Source organism: Sorex fumeus, unplaced genomic scaffold (assembly GCF_029834395.1).
Source record: "Sorex fumeus unplaced genomic scaffold, SorFum_2.1 ptg000037l, whole genome shotgun sequence".
In the NCBI taxonomy this organism is placed as follows: Eukaryota; Metazoa; Chordata; class Mammalia; order Eulipotyphla; family Soricidae; genus Sorex; species Sorex fumeus.
This window is the reverse complement of record NW_026606094.1, coordinates 59,356,183-59,371,646: the sequence shown is the minus strand read 5'-3', so window position 1 is coordinate 59,371,646 and position 15,464 is coordinate 59,356,183.

Genomic DNA, 15,464 nt, shown 5'->3' with positions numbered 1-15,464 from the left:
CCAACTGTCTATTGTTAGTAGTTGGTTTTAGGGGAGAAAACATTATACATTACTTACCTATGAAGAAGTGTTAGATCATTATTCTTTTAAGGGTAATAAAGATTATTTTCATTCTGGATAATGTTTCTGAATTTTAGGTTCCAAAAAGGGTGAACTACATTTCTACATACATAACATAGGAATTTCTCTATGCCTAACAACCAAGATCTATTTTGTTCTGGCAAGAAAAGCATGTTTTTATACAGAGAATGAAAATCATTTTTACTCCCTCCCTGGAGATTATGAATATGTTTGAAATACTTTATGTTTTTCGTGTCTCATTAACTTTTAAAATTTATTGATTAACTTCTATTACCACTCAGAGTAAAATTCCCGTAAGTTTTCTGCTACGTTAGTATTGCTTCACTTTGTCTAGGTTGCCGACCCCAAGTAAGGGGAAAATGATTGAAGATCTTCCCTCCTGCCTGCCTTACCCAGCATCTTATGCATCTTTTAATGTACTTTGTCCCTTTTTGATCTCTTTCCGCTGAATTTCCTGAGGATGGGGAGCATAATGTTTCCAGACATAATTTTGACAGAGGCCAGGAATAGTTTTCTTATAGGTTCTTAATAACCCCCCTAAATGTGCCCGAAATTATATTGCTTTTTGTGAAGAGTTTTGTTTTCCTGGGGTTTTATTCTGCTGTGGATTTTGCTTTGATGAGTTGAGAACAAATCTGTTCCTCACAGACCCCTCTCCTTGTGATGGTTTACAGCCCTATAAGCCCCAGAGGGAAGAGATTTTCCTAATCCTTCTACCCAAGTTAATCACATTGATTGAATAATTACTAAATGGTCTTCTCTCTGCGACTGAAGGGACACTGTAACAATTACTTCAGAACAGGAATGAAGTGGAGTGGTTGTGTCAGAGGTGAAAGAGCACAGGATAGTGTTCTTTTGACCCCTGACACTGTTAGAACTTACACATTTAGCATAACTGAAACTTTATACCCTTTGCATAAGAACTCCTATTTTATTCATCATCCAGTTTCTGGAAACCAAAATTATATTCTCTGCTTCTCTGAGTTTTACTACTCTAGACAACTCACAAATGTGAAATCATGCAGTTATTTTCCATCTATAACTAGCTTATTTTGCCTAGCACAGTGCCCTCTAGATTCTTTCATGTTGAAACCAATGGCAGATATTTCTTCCTAGTGTAGGAATAATAGTATTCCATTGCATCTACATAGTACCCTTTTTGGGGTCTATTTAGCTGTTGATGGTCACTTAGATTTTTATATCTGGAAGTTGGGAGTGCTGCACTGAACCTAGGGATATAAATATATTTTGAAAGCCTGATTCAATACTTATTTTTAAGTAATCAGAAGTCGGATTGTTAGATAGCATAACACTTCTACTTTTAATTTTTTTGAGGAATTTGATGCGATTTTCATAGTTCCTGCAGGATAGATCTCATGTTGTTAACTTTTCTTTTTTTGTGGTGATGGGAGTGATAGTGATTGGGGGCCACACCTGTCTGTGCTCAGGACTTTGTCCTGGCTGTGCACTCAGGGATCACTCCTGAAGAGTTTCAGATATCATATGCAGTGCTCTGAAGATCACACTGGGGTTAGTGGTAAGCAAGGCAAGTACCTTACCTGCTGTATTATTGTTCTTACTCGCTGTTTCATCAATATGAAAATATGTTGTTTTCTTAACTCAAAAGACAAAAACACAGAGACATGAAGAATATATGGAGGGGCTGGAGCGATACCACAGTGGGTCAGGCATTTTCCTTGCATGTGACCGATCCGGGTTCGCTTCTCAGCATCCCATATGGTCCCCCGAGCACTGCCAGGAGTGATTCATGAGTGCAGAGCCACTAGTAATCCCTGTGCATCGCTGGGTATGACCCATAAAGAAAAAAAAAAGAATCTGTGGAAGGTGTTATACATGACATATTTTGTATAAGTAGAAGACATTTTATCTTAATTGTGGTGATCTTATATGGATATTTGTATAAGTCTTCAAGTGTATACATTATTATATGTTGTGCTTCTTATCAGTTTTTTTTTCACTTATTTTTTTGAATCACTGCGAGATACAGAGTAACAAAGCTGTTCATGATCAGGTTTCAGTCACACAGTGTTCCAAAACCTACCTCCCCACCAGTGCACATTTCCCATCACTACCAATGTCCCCAGTTTACCTCCTGCAACCATCCCCCCAATCCCTCTCATTTTATCAGTTTTATTCCTGTTTATAATTTATACTCCATAAAAATGTATAAGTGACATATGGTATTTCCTCACTTTATAGTGGGAAGAGATACAAAATATCTCAAAGAGAAGGGGTCAAGGGAGATTGAAAACATGACAGTTGTCATCACATTTCAATGAGGAATCAACCTCAGCTGGGAAAAATGTCAAGTTTTAGCATTTTAACTGGTAAAAAACTTTTGTCTCATAATATTTGAGATCCATTACTGCCAACTATTAAAGATGATTTAATTCACAAACAATAGAAAAATATTGCCAAGGCACCATCTCACTCATTTGTGGGGAAAATCCACCACAAAAATTATGAGAAGGTGTCAGAACGATAGTACAGCAGGTAGGGTGCATGCTTTGCACACAGCTAATCTAGGTTTGATTCTTGGCATCCAATGTGGGTCCCCTGAGCGCCATCAGGAGTGATCTCTGAATGCAGAGCCAGGAATAAACCCTGAGTACCAGTAGGTAAGGTTCCCCCCAAATTATAAAGAGATGTATTAAATTAGGAAATCTAATTTTTCTTATTTCATGAACTACTGAAAAATGAAGGTCATTAGGCAATCTTTCTATTTTCTCCTTATGTGTGTTTAAGTGTCTAGCAATCATATTGGGAAGGGGATATGAAGGTTGTAGTGTTTGTTGATTTCTATGGTTTAGAGACTCATATCATGGTAGATTTCAAGCATGTGGGTAGAAATGCCAAAATAGACTACAGCAAGCTGGTATCAACAGGCCCAGGTACTGAATACCACAGTATGTTAGTTACCTAAATATATATGATTTGGAGACTTCCAGATCTCATTTTCCTTTCATGTTCAAAATGATGTAGATACTTATTCTTCAAATTGTATGTCAAAGATTAAAAATAATGTATTATTATTATTTTTGTTTGGGAGCCACACCTGGTGATGCTCAGGTGACTCCATGATCAGGGTTGGTCCCTGTGGTGCGAGGGTGAGCAGGTGGTTCTGGGGATCAAAACCAAGACTGTAGTATGCAAGGCATGTGCTTGAATCCTATGACCTATCTCACTGACCCTGTAGTCTATTATATTGCTGGCTTTTTTCTTTTTAATTTAAGCAGTGTTTTAGAATAAGCTCAGTAATCTCCTTTTTTCTTTTTTTTTTTTCAAAATCTGGCCTAAATTTCCAGAATTCCTGCAAAACTCAGAAGGCGAAAAGCAAAAAAGCTCATTTAGCATTCAAAGGTCTATTTCAGGAGTCAAGATGAAGAGCCAGGTGGGAGAAATAATACAGTAAATAGGGTATTTTTGTTTTATGGGACTGACCCAGTTTAATCCCCATAACCCTGTAATGTTCAGCAGCCTTTCTAGGAGTGATCCCTGAGCAGAAAACTATGAGTAAGCCCTGTAATCAACCATGTGTGTCTCAAAATCCAAAAGCAACAGTAAAGATGAAGAGCTTAAATTATGTCACTGTGCTAATAAGTTTAGTGCTCATTCAAAATTACCCTCTATCCATGCTTCTATGACATTTTTTCTCTTGTTAAAATCGATGGATGACTGTAATTGCTAAAAATGAACATTATTATAGCCTTCTAGAAATTGCATTTTTTCCCCACACCCCTTATTGGAATAAAAACAAAATCTGTGAAGAACATTGATGCCAGTCAAGATAGGGCTAATTTTTAGTTAAAGAATCTTAAAAATCTATTGTAATGCTTAGTATGATTTTTTTCTTCCCCCAACCTTGAAGAATGTTTTAAAAGATATTCAGAGCAATGTGACAGATTCCCACTCATTTGTGCCATACATTAAAAGCACTGCACTGTCCTCCTGTTGTTCATCGATATGCTTGAGCAGGTACCAGTAACAGCTCACAACAAATTGTGAGACTTGTTGTTACTATTTTTGGCATATCAAATACATCATGGGGAGCTTTCCAGGCTTTGCCTTGAGGGCGAGATACTGTCAGTAGCTTGCCTGGCTCTTCAAGAGGGGCAGAGGAATCAAACTTGGGTCAGTTGAGTGCAAGGCAAACACCCTATCCGCTGTGCTATAGCTCCAGCCCTACCATACATAAAAAGCTGATCTAAAAACTGAACACCATGTCAGTGCTCAACTACTGTGACAGCTGGTAGGAGCAGCCCTTTCTAAATGTAGAAACAAGTAGAACATTGCCCTCTGGCTCTTGAAGCATCATATTAAAAAGCTTTTCTGTGTATTTATTTTATTTTATTTTCATAAATGGAAAAAAATCCTTTGGAAACAAGTCAATAACCTGGAAGTAGAGCTTCACACTTACAACATAGTTCTTAATGCTCTTAACAGTGTTTCCAAAGTGACCACCTTTTGTAGATGGTCCTGGAACAACTCAGGGGTTCAGTTTCAGACTTTACGACAATTTGAAGTCATGTATATGACTTGGTAAATCTCTGTCCTTAATCCAAACAAATCACTTAATCACTTAACTTCCCGTTAGTCGTTGATTTGCTCGAGCGGGCGCCAGTAACGTCTCCATTTGTTCCTGTCGCGTGCTAGTGTAGCCCAATGGCATCTGTTCGCTCCGGGAACATGAAGGGCCTCAAACCGATCGTTCATGATCTTGACGAAGAAGTCTGACCATCTGGAAGGTGGGCGGCCACGCGGTCTTTTGAAATCCCGTGGAATCCAGTCAGTAACAGCTCTAGTCCAACGGTCGTCTTTAAATCTCATTACGTGACCAGCCCATCTGATTTTCGACACCTTGGCAAATGAGACAGCGTCCCTGATCCTTGATCGTCGACGGATGTCAGAACTCCGGATTCTTTCTCTCATTTGAGTGAAACGTGATATTCCAAGCATAGCTCTTTCTATTCTTCTTTGGGAGACTGAATAGCGTTCTCATCTTGTTTGCGTAGGGCCCAGGTCTCTGAGGCATATGTTAATGCAGGAAGAACAGTGGAATCAAAGAGATGTGCCCGGAGCCAGAGGTTCTTCGTCCTCTTAGCTATTTCTTCGACGTTCTTGAAGGCGTTCCAAGCCGCTCTCTTCCTCCTGCGCAACTCAGGTGCCAGGTCATTTGTCATGTTGACTTCTCAACCTAGGTACACATAGCTGTTGCATTCGGAGATGGTCGTTCCATTGAGAGCGAATGGGGCATCAGGAACAAGGCTGTTTCTCATAAACATTGTCTTCTTAAGATTCAGCTGTAGTCCTACCTTTCCACACTCACGGTCAAAGTCGGCCAGCATTTGTGCTGCTTGGCTGATGTTTGGTGTTATTAAAACAATGTCATCAGCAAAGCAGAGGTGGTGTAGTTGCCGACCATCTATCTTCACTCCCATTCCTTCCCATTCCAGTTGTCGCATGATGTTCTCGAGGGTGGCACTGAAGAGTTTCGGTGAAATGGTATCACCCTGCCGCACCCCTCTCTTGACATCAACGATCACTTCTTTGTAGAATGGTGAGATCCTGGTAGTGAATCCGCAATACAGCTCACGGAGAATCCTGATGTATTGGGCTTGAATGCCCTGATTGGCTAGGGCTTCAATGACCGCTTCCATCTCAACAGAATCAAAGGCCTTCTTTAAATCAATGAATGTTAAACAGAGCGGCATCTTGAACTCCCGAGAAACCTCAATGAGCTTGGTTATTGTGTGGATATGGTCGATGGTGCTGAATCCTTTGTGGAACCCTGCTTGCTCGCATGGTTGTCCTTCATCTAGTGTTCTGCCAAGTCTATTTAGGATGACTCGAGTGAAAAACTTGTAGATGACAGACAATAGGCAGATCGGGCGATAGTTGCCAATGTCATGGATGTCTCCCTTCTTGAACAGTAGTACGGTCCTGCTGGTTTTCCATTGGGACGGAATCTTGCATTCAGACAGGTAGCGAGTGAAGAGCCGAGCCACTGTATTGATGAGTACTGACGGTAGGTTCTTCAGGTGTTCAGGTCTGACCTTGTCTGGGCCGGGTGCTGTTTGTTTCTTTACCGACGAAATGGTGTGTCGGATTTCGGAAGGGAGAACATTGGGAACGACATATCCATCCTGTGGAATTTGGTATGTCGGCAAATGAACATGGCTTTCGAAGAGATTTGAGTAGAAGTCATGGATAATCTTCTCCATTGCCGTTCTGGAGGATGTGATGGATCCATCAGGACGTCGGAGGGCAGTCATCTTGGTCTTATAGTTGGCGAAGGACAGGCGGGCGTTACGAATACTTTTCCCGGCTTCTGCTGCATCTACCAGCACTTCTGCTCTTCTCTCTTTGAGGTCTTCCTTGATCGCATCTCTGCACTGCTTTGCGAGCTCGGACGTTAGCTTGCGGTTGCCTGAGGCATGTGCCAAACCACGCTGGCAAATTAGCTCAAGAGTTTTCGAATAGGCGATTTTTTTGTGGCTATCTCTCTCTTGGCCTTCCTCGCACATTCATGGAGGTGCTGAACCAGTCGATCATATTCCTCGTCAATGTTGTCAACAATGGCATCTTCCCATGTTGCCGCAATAGTACCAAAGAGTTCCCAGTTGGTGGTCAAATATAATAATATAATAATATAATAATCCAAACAAATATAATAACATAACATAATTCCTCCGCCCCTCTCGGAGAGCCCGGCAAGCTACCGAGAGTATTCGATATGCCAAACACAGTAACAACAAAGTCTCCAATGGAGACGTTACTGGGCCCGCTCGAGCAAATCGATGATCAACGGGAGGGCCTTTACTTACTTACTTACTAGATATTGTATGGGGCATAGTGCATGTTTCTTATCCTAACATGAAGATATCAGTGAGTTCCCTTATCCCAGTAAATTAGTATATTCACTCTGAGCATAAAGAATTGGGTTAGCAAAATATTAAATAGAAAAATTAATCTGCTCATTGTTAATTTGATCACTTGATCACGGCACCCTGTTACTCATCAATTTTCTCGAGTGGGTGCTAGTAACGTCTCCATTTGTCCCTGTTGCATGTTAGTGTAGTCCAATGGCATCTGCTTGTTCTAGGAACATGAAGAGCCTCAAATGATCGTTTAGGGTCTTGATGAAGAAGTCTGACTATCTCGTAGGTGGGCGGCCACGCGATCTTTTGACATCTCGTAGAATTCAGTCGGTAATGGCTCTAGTCCAACAGTCATCTCCAAATCTTATTACGTGCCCAGCCCATCTGATTTTCTATGCCTTGGAAAATAAGACAGTGTCCCTAATTTTTGATCGTCAATGGATATCAGAACTTCAGATTCTTTCTCTCACTTTAGTGAAGCGTGATACTCCAAGCACAGCTCTTTCGATTCCTCTTTGGGAGACCCCGAATAGCGTTCTCATCCTGCTTTCATAGGGCCCAGGTCTCTGAGGTGTATGTTAATTAAGGAAGAACAGTGGAATCAAAGAGATGTGCCCAGAGCCAGATGTTCTTTGTCCTCTTAGCTATTTCTTCAACACTCTTGAAGGTGTTCTAAGCCACTCTCTTCCTCCTGTGCAACTCAGGTGCCAGGTCATTTGTCATGTTGACTTCTTGACCTAAGTACACATAACTGTTGCATTCGGAGATGTTCATTCCATTGAGAGCAAATGGAACATCAGGAATGAGACTGTTTCTCATAAACATTGTCTTCATGAGATTGAGCTGTAGTCCGACCTTTCCTCACTCACCATCAAAGTCAGCCAGCATTTGTGCTGCTTGGCTAATGTTTGGTGTTATTAGAACAATGTCATCAGCGAAGTGGAGGTGGTGTTTTTTCCAACCGTCTATCTTCACTCCCATTCCTTCCCAGTCCAGTTGTCGTATGACATTCTTAAGGGTGGTACTGAAGAGTTTCGATGATATGGTATCACCCTGCTGAACCCCTCTGTTGACATGGATGATCACTTCCTTGTAGAATGGTGAGATCCTGGTAGTAATTCCATAATACAGCTCACAGAGGATCCTGATATATTGAGTTTGAATGCCCCATTTGGCTAGGGCTTTGATGACTGCTTCAATCTCAACAGAATCAAAAGCCTTCTTTAAATCAATGAGCGTTAGACAGAGAGACATCTTGAACTCCTGAGAAACTTCAATGAACTTGGTTATCATGTGGATATGATCGATTGTGCTGAATTCTTTTTGGAATACAATGGGTCTCATTCTCCATTGTTTATTTAATTTAAATACGTATTTGCCTTGCATGCAGCAGGCTGACCCAGCCGACCCAGGTTCAATTTCTCCGTCCCTCTCAGAGAGCCCGGCAAGCTACAGAGAGTATTACACCCGCACGGCAAAGCCTGGCAAGCTACCCATGACATATTCGATATGTCAAACACAGTAACAGGTTTCACAATGGAGATGTTACTGGGCCCGCTTGAGCTCAAGCAAATCGATGAACAATGGGAGGACAGTGCAGTACTACAGTGCTACAATGGGTGTCATTCCCCATTGTTAATTTAATAACATTATTTAGATATATCAAGATAGGTAGGGGGCACCAGCTAAATGAGGTATATAGAATACAATTATCCATACAATATTAATATCATTCAATTAATTTTGATTATATGTGTTTGTTTCATAATAACAAATAAGCAGTGTACATATCTGCTAAGACCTTGAATAACCATTATTTAAATATATTAAAAATCATAATTAGTTTAACTAAAGGAAATATTGGATAGGGCTGGAGCGGTAGCACAGCGGTAGGGCATTTGTCTTGCATGCAGCCAACATGGCCGACCCGAGTTCGATTCCTTCGCCCCTCTTGGAGAGCCCGGCAAGCTACCGAGAGTATCTCGCCCACACGACAGAGCCTGCCAAGGTACCCGTGATGTATTCGATATGCCAAATACAGTAACAACAAAGTCTCCAATGGAGATGTTACTGGGCCTGCTCGAGCAAATCGATGAACAATGGGAGGACAGTGACAGTGACAGTGAAAGGAAATATTGGATAAGAAAACATTCATACTAAAGGTTGTATATTCTTAATACTATTACACATGTTAGTTTTCCATTTTACTACAGTTGTTTTGTTAGTAAATTCTTCCTAATTAAAAGAAAAAATATTAATTGGTAGAATAGTATGTTGTTTGTGTCTTTCTAATAAATATATATTCCAATTCTGGATAGCGTTTTAACAGAGATGCCTCTATCAACAAAAAGATGGCAGAATCTTGTAAATTCATTGTTCTCAGGACGATATATATAGACATATATATATATATTGCTAAAGTAAATATTTCAGCAGTCATCTCTTGACAACAGTTTCCAATAATTAGAAGTCATGTCATCCCTATACATTGTTAGTTTCCTTCTTTTAGAGTTGGATAAACTAATTGGGTCTTGAGTTTTGATCCTGTCTCTTTCTCATTGGCAACTCTGGGAAAATTATACTGTGTCTTAACACCTCAACGGAGGAATAGGCAGCTGGGATAGAGAAGGAAGCACTAAGTAAATGACAGTTGGAGGGCTCGCTCAAGATGATGGATAAGTGGTGAAAGTAGACTTTCAAACATGATGGACCAAACATGATGACCGCTTAGTACCTGAATTGCAAACCATAACACCCAAAAGGAGAGAGAGAGTAAGAGGGAATGTGCCTTGCACAGAGTCAAAGGGTGGGAAGGGGTGGCAGGAGGGATACTGGGAACACTGGTGGTAGAGAATGGGCACTGGTGGAGGGATGGGTACTTGAGTATTAACTGAAATATAATCATGAAAATTTGTAAGTCTGTAATTGTATTTCATGATGATTCATTAAAATAAAATTTAAAAAACGCCTCATTTATTAAAATATCCAAAGAAGGTGCTAGAGAGTTAGTACAGAGGTATCATGCTTTCTTCGCATGCTGCTGACCCATGTTACATTCATGGCACCACATAGAGTTCCTCTGTGCCCTGTCAGAAATGATCTCTGCTCAAGAGCTAGGAGTACGCCCTGAGAACAAAAGTGTATAGTCATACTTCCTCCTACCCACCAAAAAAACAAAATATTTGCTTCCAACTGTGGGAGAATTATGTGTAATGTACACAGAGTAGTTAATACAGCTTTAGCTTTTAATAAATAATAATTTACAAATGCCTGTGCATATAAAGAAATAATAGAGAACTTCATATGGAAATATGAAAGTAGATATACATGTATGTGAAAGTACATTTACATGTATATGTACACTAATATGCCACCAATCTACATAAAATTTAAATATTTTCAAATCCCTTGAATAAATTTGCATATTTCTCTTAGAATCATTGGTTATTTTTTCAAAGGTCAAAAGTCATCATAATTGGTATGAATAATTAAAAACAAAGAGAGTTTATGAATTTTTTCATGATCATGAAAAAATTAATATTGTTTGTGGGAAACATGACAGTTATTAAGAGGACACAGATTTTTATTTGTTTCCAGCAAACTTGTTTCATTGAATTGTTTGTACAAGGCTCAAGGAACTAAACAAGTTCTCTACCTATGGAAGGAAAACTGGTCTTTGTTATTACCTGGTTTAACCTGTGGTGAGTCAACATGGCGGCAGCTGTGTCATCAAAACGGAGACTCATATCACAAAAATACTTGCGTAGTCTTTATAGAAGTTCACTCCTAGAAATGTGGAAAAACTGATACATTCTGACAGGGCACAGAGGGACTCTACATGGTGCCATGAATGTAGTATGCTGGGTGGATGCAAAAAAGAGATCCAAGAGCCCCTAAGAGGGCACTTTTTTTCTTTTATATAACTTTCGATACTGTGATTTACAGAGTCTCCTGCCCCCGCATCTGACTGTCCTCGCCGGGGCCCCTTGGAGGGGAGCAGGTTGAGTTTCCCTCCCCGCCCCAACCAGGGCTCCGGCAGCCGAAGACCTCCAGAACTAGCCACAACCATGCTGAGACCACTCTCCACATGCATGAAGGTACTGGCAGAGGAACAAAGGCATGCGGGTCCTTAGGCTGAGATCTACAAGCCTGCTCAGATCGGGGCTGAGCATCCTCCACTCAGATCCTCCATCTTCCAGTAGGCAGGGGTCACACCCACCAACTGGCCCCCTGGCGCTGTGTAATCCCATCAACGGTCAAGACTCAGAGACTATAAAACCCAGCACTTGGAAGCGCTCGACCGCATTCGTGGCCACACGACATCTTATTATCTCATTCCTACATTGGACAAAGTGGCAGGCTACCGAATGTAACCTGCCCACACGGCAGAGTCTGGAAAACTCCCCGTCCCGTGGCGTACCCAATATGCCAAATACCAGTAACAATGATGGGTCTCATTCTCCTAATCCTGAAAGAGCCTTGACTATGGCACTTTTTAAAAAATCTCAGGGCTAGGATGAAGGAGATGTTACTGAGGTCTGCTCGAGGCAATCGATGAACAACAGGATGGTCGTGATCGTGATCATGACTGTGATTTACAGAACTGTGGCTAGTAGAGTTTCATGCATAACACATTATTACATTTCAGTCCCCTCTCTTCCTCCCAGTTGAATACTTCCCTTCTTCAGTATTGTAGTGGTCCTTCCTCTTGTCCTATCCCCCCAACCTGGCCCCTCCCCCACCACGCCCAACAACCCCAAAGTGGCATGCTTCCTAGGGAAGACCAGTTCTCATGTTTTTTATTTCTGTTGCCTTTGGGTATTTGTTATTCTACTATTATGTTTCTTTAAATCCAACTCATGAAGGAGATTATTCTGTGTCACTCTCTCTCCCTTCAAATAACTTCACTCAGCTTTATATTCTCCAGATTCACCAACATAGCAGCAAATTAAATGATTTTTATCTTCTTTTATGACCAAGTGATAACCTATTGTATATACGAACAACAGCTTCTTTATCAAGTTATCTGTTCTTGGATACTTGGGCTGTTTCCCAATTTTGGTTGTTTGCAGACTATGGATAGTACTGCAAGAAACATATGGGTTCACACGCCTTTTCTCCTTTGTGTATTGGGCTTTTGGAGTAGATACCAAAAATGCAATTGCTGTGTCAAATAGAAGCTCAATTTCTAGGTTTTTGAGAAATGTCACTATTGTTTTCCAGAACACCTGGAGCAGCCAACATTATCACCAACACTGAATGAGGCTCCCTTTATCCATGCCCCCCATCCATGCCAACTCTTTATTTAATACTTTATTATTGAGATGATATTGATTTATAATACTGTATCAGTTTTACGTATACAGTTTCAGCCCTTAAGAGCTGTATATACCGCTCCATATACACCACCCAAGGTCTTGTTTCCATCCACTATTAATTACCCCTTTATTCTTCCCACTCAATATCATTTCACTTCCACTCTGGTAACCACCTTTTGTGGTCTGGTTTTTATTATTGTTGTTTTGGGTAACATCTGGTCATGTTCAGGGCTTACTCTTGGCCATGTGCAAGGCTTCTGCCCTCACTCTAACCCACCACCTTTTTGTTTTAAGAAGCTGAGGGCTTGTTTTGCCTAGTATGTATATTTGCTTTGCTTTTTACGTTTCACATATAAATGAAACCCTATCGTGTTTTTGCTTTACCTGAAATTTCACTTAGTGTAATAATCTAGGTCAATTCATGTTGCTGCAGTTGGCAAAATTTTACTTTCATAGTAAATAATATTCCATTGTGTTTGAATTGCTACTGTCTTTAACAATATGGCTGTTGATGGTCACTCAAGACTTATTTCTTATCTCTTGACCATTGTTACAAAGAATATTCCTTTTCAAGCGAGTATTTTCATACATATATATATCAATACCTATCTACCTATTTTTTATTTGGGGGCCACACCTGGATGTGCTCAGGGCTTACTCCTGGCTCTGCACCCAGGAATCACTTCTGTTGGGCTTGGGGGAACACATGGGGTACCAGGGAATGAACACACATTGGCCACATACAAGGCAAGCTCCTTACATGCAGTCTTAATGCTCCTGACTCATATTTTCATATACTTAAGATATGTAACTAAGAGGGAAATTGCTGAATCTATGGTAGATATATTTTTCATTTTTTGAGGAACCTCCATACTGTTTTAATGATAAATATAGTCATCTATATGCCCAAAGATTTCTTTTTCTCCATATCATTACCAGCATTTGTTTCTTGTCTTTTCTATAATATTAATTTTCAAACACATGAAATAATAATTTATTGTAAATTAACATTCTTTTTTATTTATGTAGGGGAGCAAACATATGCCACCCCAAAATATGTCTTTGGAAAACTGTACATTTCACAGGAGAAAAAGAATAGGGATGACCCTTTGAAAAAAGATACTAATATGTAAACCTTCCCTTTAAGAATGTCTTACTGCAAGAACTAATCTGGTTATCGCTTTTTCAAGGAGAATATGGAAATTAAATATGGATATTATTGTTTTACAGTGCCTCATTTTAGATCTTCTCCTAACTAACCATTCCCATATTTTCCTCTACTCTATTCTACTCTACGAAGAGCCCTGGAAGCTGAAGACTTCCAGAACCAGCCACAGCCATACTTAAGACCACTCTCCACACATTCGGACGAGCCTCATGCATGAAGGAACTGGCAGAGGAACCCAGGTATGCAGGACCTGGGGCTGAGATCTCCAAGCCTGCTCGGATTGGAACTGGGCCTCTTTCACCCAGATTCCCTATCTTCCAGTAGCTAGGCGTTACACCCACCAACTGCCCTCAGTGCTGTGTTATCCCATCAACGGCCAAGACACAGGGGCTATAAAATCCAGCTACCGGAAGTGTGAATCAGCATTCGCGGTGGCGCGACCTCTTAGCGTCTAGTTCTCACTCTTGGAGAACCCGATAAGCTACTGAGTGTATCCTGCCCACACAGCCGAGTCTGGCAAGCTTCCTGTGACATATTCAATATGCTAAAACCCAGTAACAATAAGGAGTTTCATTCCCCTGACCCTGAAGAAGGCTCCAATGTGGCCCTTGCTAAAATCTCAGGGCTAGGATGAATGGAGACGTTACTAGTGCCTACTCGAGGAAATAGATGAACAACGGGATGACAGTGATACAGTGATCCTCTACTCTAGCTAGTTTACATAAAGATTGTCAGGTGGGAGGGGGACACATGAGCGATTTATCCTGCTTTGTTGGGTCTCTTCCAGGTTTACAGGAGTCTTCATGTTATTAACAAATTCCTCCTTATTCTTCCTCTTTGTCAGTCTGATACTTGTTTATTTGTCCAACCTCTAAAAGTCTAAGATAAGTACAGGGCAATTTTTTTGTACTCTGGCATAGTGAGGATACAAATATTTTCCAAGTGCCTAACAATATTCTTTGGTGAGCTGTCTCTAGATACTATGCACATTTGTGTGTATGTGTTTGAGGGGGGCGGGGTGTGGGCAGGGGAAACATCTGGCGGTGCTCAGGGATTACTCTTAGCTCTGCACTCAGGAATCACTCCTAGCAGGTTCAGGAACCATATGGAATGTTAGGGATCAAACCCTGGCTGACCACATGCAAGGCAGGCACCTTACCCACCGTACTATAGTTTCAGCCATTTTGAATCAGACAGCTCTTTTTTTTTTTGTCAAATAATATGAGATGTTTATATTTTAGGTGTTAACCTTTTGTCAGACATTTGATAAGCAAATGTCTTTTGTGGTCTGGCAGGTTGCATTTTCAATTTGAGTATGGTTTCTCTCATTGTGCAGCTTCATTTGATGTAATTCCATTCATTTACTTGTGCTTTCATTTTTGTTGTTGTTGTTGGCATTTTAAATGAATTCCCAATGGTCTATCGAAGGACATTGTCAAGGAATTTATCTCATATGTTTTCCCTTATGTATTATGGTTACTGGTCTTACATTCATGTTTTTAATTCTTTTTCAATTAATTTTGTGTATGGCCACACATTGTAACTGAACTCAGAATTACTTGCCTTTTCTTATTGACAGTTCTTTAGAACTCATTTCTTGTTATTGGGGCGTGCATGTTCATAGCTCCAAAACATTAGGAAGACAATGGAACCATAAATTTGGAAATAAATGGGACACGTTTCTAAAAATGAAAATATATTGCGACAAGGTCATATGTGGTAGTAGATTAATTAGTGTGAACTTTGTGAGGCTGGAACAGTGTCTTTTTCATTTTTTAAATGTTAACCGATAGGAGGCAACTCATAAATTTGCATTGTGAAGATCCTAGAATAATATAGATATATTACAAATTCTTGTATGGAACACTTAGTATATGTTGGATCAAAGTTTGTTGAATTCAATTTGGAGCCTGTACTCATGCTAGATAACTCAGCATAACAACAAGAATTTTGGGGGGTATGGTGCTGCTATCAGATCAATCTGTACCTGTGAGGTGA